Source organism: Siphateles boraxobius, unplaced genomic scaffold (assembly GCF_051911475.1).
Source record: "Siphateles boraxobius isolate OS27281-9 unplaced genomic scaffold, OSU_SipBor_1 422, whole genome shotgun sequence".
Lineage (NCBI taxonomy): Eukaryota > Metazoa > Chordata > Actinopteri > Cypriniformes > Leuciscidae > Siphateles > Siphateles boraxobius.
This window is the reverse complement of record NW_027509056.1, coordinates 5,145-10,000: the sequence shown is the minus strand read 5'-3', so window position 1 is coordinate 10,000 and position 4,856 is coordinate 5,145.

The window sequence follows — 4,856 nt, the reverse complement described above, 5'->3', positions numbered from 1 at the left end:
TCGCGTACGTGGGAATCTGGGTGGACCGCACCGTTTTGGACTCTGTCCGTTTTTTTTTCTTCGCCCTTTCCTCCGTGGGCGCCCGCCCTCCGTCACCTTGTCCGAGCGGGAGCGTTTGTCGCCCTCCTCGACAAAACCCCCAAGGTCCGTTTTAGGACCCACGTCGCTCCGAAGGGAGCTCCGTCACGCGGACGGATTTGACCGTGCCCGAACCCGAGGTACTCTCCCTGGGAGTCTTCCAGGGAGGTTGGTCGTTGTGGGAATCTCGTTCGTCTGCAACGGACGGTGTCCGTTTTCAAAAAGTTTTCGGAGGTGCACCTTCCTCCGTCGCTCCAGGGGTGAGTCAAGCCCCCGGAGTCGTTCCGCCCTTTACCCAGACCGACAAGCGTATGGTACTTTTTTTTTTTTTTTACCTCGGGATCGACCCCGGACGGCGAACCACCACGCGCGGGTTTCCTACACACGGGTCTCGCTCCGCTCGGCCCTGGGGCTCGAGGCGGCACGGCCGCTCATAGGGCGCGTGAGGAACCGTCCGTCAGGCGGGGCCAGGGTGGGAGGCCTCTGGATCAAGGCCGTAACCGGGAAAGGTGCTTTTCGGGCGGGGAGGAGCGGGGCGAAGGTCGGGCTCGAAGACTGGACCGGGGGGTGTCGGCCACCCCGACCGTCCGATTCCGAATTCCACGCGCCCGCGTCCGCCGCCGCCGTCGCGGACATTCGTTTCAGACGGGCCATCTGAGTCTCCCGAGAGTCGACACGGCCTGCTTTCCCCGGAGGGAGGCCGCGTCTAGCGTCGACGCGCAGAGCGGGGAGGAGCAAGCTGCCCAAAGCGGTCTCGCGACCGGGCAGGGGCCGTCCCCAGGCGCGTCCAAAGTTCCAATCGACCAGGCAACCCTGACAGTGACGGCCCGAAGGAGAGGGTGCGCCCCTCCGGGCCCCAGGCAACCCGGAGGCGCCCGTCTTCCGTTAACCTTGTCCGAGAAGAGTGTGGCGACGGTCCCCCACCTCCTCTACAACACCCCTAGCGTCCGTGTTCGGACCGTCTTTGCTCCAGCAGGAGCGCCATCAAGCGTACGGATCTGACTTTGAGCAGGCCACGGTCGGGTCTGCGAGCACAGGGCTCTCGTTTGCATGCAAGATCTTGGACACTGTCCATTTTCTTACGAGGAGTGTTGTGTGTCTTTCACCCTCTGCTCGCCCAGGACGGTGCACCTTCACACACTGGATGCACGCCCAGGGCACCGGCGGTGAGTCTGGGTGTCCAAACCAGCCCCCGCGTTTACTGGAAGTCTCGCCCGCACAGAGTGCATTTTATCTGGGCTGAGCCAGACCGCTTCCCCACCCGGTCTGACCACCACGGTTCTCTGTTCCGTGGACCTCATTCGATCGGACACTGTCCGTAATTTCATTTTTCTTTCGGAGGTGCACCTTCCTCCGTCGCTCCAGGGGTGTCTCAAGCCCCTGGAGTCGTTTTGCCGTTTACCCAGACCGACGGTTCGACAAGCATATGGTTTTTGTTTTAGCCCGGGATCAAAGGAGCCCCGGGACGGACGAACCTGCGACGCGCGGGTTTCCTACACACGGGTCTCGCTCCGCTCGGGCCTGGGCTCGAGGCGGCACGGCCGCTCATAGGGCGCGTGAGGAACCGTCCGCCCGTGAGGGCGGGGGGGTGGTAGGCCTCTGGATCGAGGCCGTAACGGGGAAGGGTGCTTTTCAAAGCGGGTGGGAGGCGCGGGGCGAAGTCAGGCTCTGTGCCGTGATGGGGGGCCCCCAACGAAACCCCGCCAACCGTCAAAGCCTGACGACGGTCCCGACGTCACCGCTGCGGACATCCGTTTTCAGACGGGCCATCTGAGTCTCCCGAGGTCGACGCGGCCTGCTTTCCCCGGAGGGAGGCCGCGTCTCGAGTCGACGCGCAAAGCGGGGAGGAGCAAGCTGCCCATAGCGGTCTCGCGACCGGGCAGGGGCCGTCCCCAGGCGCGTCCAAAGTTCCAATCGACCAGTCAACCCTGACAGCGACGGCCCGAAGGAGAGGGTGCACCCCTCCGGGCCCCAGGCAACCCGGAGGCGCCCGTCTACCGTTACCTTGTCCGAGGAGAGTCTGGGTGTCCAAACCAGACCCGCGCGTTTCCTGGAAGTCTCGCCCGCACAGAGTGCACTTTATCTGGGCTGGGTCAGATCGTTTCCCAACCCGGTCTGACCACCACGGTTCTCACTTTTTCAAATTTGACTCCAGAGTCAGGCCCGCCAAGGGGACTTTGAGCTTGATTCGTGCCCAGGAAGTCTGCACCCTTCCTGGGATGCAGTTAGAGAAGAAAACCAGCAGCCGTCATTTTCCTGGAGGTTTCGTACATGCAGAGATCCACCGCCGCGGTGGTGATTGAATTCTTTCTCTCCCCAGCGCAACATGACCGGGCTTTTTTTTTTTCCTGGGGGCCCTCTCCCACCAGGACTTCCAGAGCTCCACCGCGCGCACTGTGTAATCTGGATTTTATACCCAAGCAGAGAGACTCTGAGCGGGGGGCTCATGGTGGTCTGTTAATGGGTTCTGTGTGCCCTCCACCGCACTACTTCCCCTCTCCCGATAAAGACCCCAAGGTCCGTTTTAGGACCGTCTTTTCTCCAGAAGGAGCTCCAGGGGTGTGGAGCGAATCTGAATCTGACCCAGGACGGCGCACCCTCCCTGGGATGGCCAGGGAGGTTCTGAGATCGTGGAGCTCTGATCACACGGCAACATTTTGGACTCTTGTCAATTTTTCAAATTTGACTCCAGAGTCAGGCCCGCCAAGGGGACTTTGAGCTTGATTAGTGCCCAGGAAGTCTGCACCCTTCCTGGGATGCAGTTAGGGAAGAAAACCAGCAGCCGTCATTTTCCTGGAGGTTTCGTACATGCAGAGATCCACCGCCGCGGTGGAGATTGAATTATTTCTCTCCCCAGTCAGAGCGTACCCCGGCCGGGCTTTTATTTTTTTCCCTGGGGGTCCCACCAGGACTTCCAGAGCTCCACCGTGCGCACTGTGTAATCTGGATTTTTATACCCAAGCAGAGAGACTCTGAGCGGGGGGCTCACGGAGGTCTGTTAATGGGTTCTGTGTGCCCTCCACCGCACTACTTCCCCTTCCCGATAAAGACCCCAAGGTCCGTTTTAAGACCGTCTTTTCTCCAGAAGGAGCTCCAGGGGTGGGGAGCGAATCTGAATCTGACCCAGGACGGCGCACCCTCCCTGGGATGGCCAGGGAGGTTCTGAGATCGTGGAGCTCTGATCACACGGCAACATTTTGGACTCTGTCAATTTTTCAAATTTGACTCCAGAGTCAGGCCCGCCAAGGGGACTTTGAGCTTGATTTGTGCCCAGGAAGTCTGCACCCTTCCTGGGATGCATTTAGAGAAGAAAACCAGCAGCCGTCATTTTCCTGGAGGTTTCGTACATGCAGAGATCCACCGCCGCGGTTGGAGATTGAATTATTTCTCTCCCCAGTCAGAGCGTACCCCGGCCGGGCTTTTATTTTTTTTCCCTGGGGGTCCCACCAGGACTTCCAGAGCTCCACCGTGCGCACTGTGTAATCTGGATTTTTATACCCAAGCAGAGAGACTCTGAGCGGGGGGCTCACGGAGGTCTGTTAATGGGTTCTGTGTGCCCTCCACCGCATTACTTCCCCTCCCCGATAAAGACCCCAAGGTCCGTTTCAGGACCATCTTTTCTCCAGAAGGAGCTCCAGGGGTTGGGGGCGAATCTGAATCTGAACCAGGACGGCGCACCCTCCCTGGGATGGCCAGAAAGGTCTGATACCATGGAAGCTCTGAACCCACAGCAACCTTTTGACTCCAGAGTCATGCCCGCCATGGGGGCTTTGGATTCGATTCGTGCCCAGGAAGGCTGCACCCTTCCTGGGAAGCACTTAGAGAAGTAAACCAGCAGCCGTCATTTTCCTGGATGTTTCGTACATGCAGTGATCCACCCCCGCGGTGGAGATTGAATTCTTTCTCTCCCCAGCCAGAGCACACCCCGGCCGGGCTTTTTTTTCCCCTGGGGGCCGTCTCCCACCAGGACTTCCAGAGCTCCACCGAGCGCACTGTGTAATCTGTATTTTTATACCCACGCAGAGAGACTCCGAGCGGGGCTCACGACGGTCTGTTCATGGGTTGTGCGTGCCCTCCACCGCTCTACTTCCCTTCCCCGATAAAGCCCCGAAGGTCCGTTTCAGGACCGTCTTTTCTCCAGATGGAGCTCCAGCGGGTGGCGGGCGAATCTGACTCTGGCCCAGGACGGTGCACCCTCCCTGGGCTAGCCAGGGAGGTCGTAGAGCATGGAGCTTTGAACCCACAGCAACTTTTTGGACTCGGTCAATTTTTTTCGAATTTGACTCCAGAGTCAAGCCCGCCATGGGCGTTTGAGCTTGCTTCGTGCCCAGGAAGGCTTCTCCACCTCCTCTACAAAAGCCTGAAGGGACGTTTTAGGACCGTCTTTGCTCCACACAGAGCTCCAGGGAGGGCGGGGGAATCTGACTCTTGCCCAGGACGGTGCACCCTCCCTGGGACGGCCAATGAGGTCGTAGAGCATGGAGCTCTGAACGCACCGCAACTTTTTTGGACTTTGTCATTTTCAAGAGCTTGGCTTCAGGGTCATTTTCTCCACGGGCTTTGGGCTTTATTCGTGCCCGGGAGAGGTGCGCTTTGCCTGGGATGGACTTTTTCAGAAGAACGGGCCCGTCTTTTCCTGGAGGTTTCATGTTTTTAAGAGCTCCGCCGTGGCGGAGATTGAACTCGCTCACCCAGCCAGAGTGCAGCCTCTCCGGCTTGGTCCACTGCCTTGAAGGCCCTGGAGCTTTGAGACCACAGCAACATCGTGGACTCTGTCA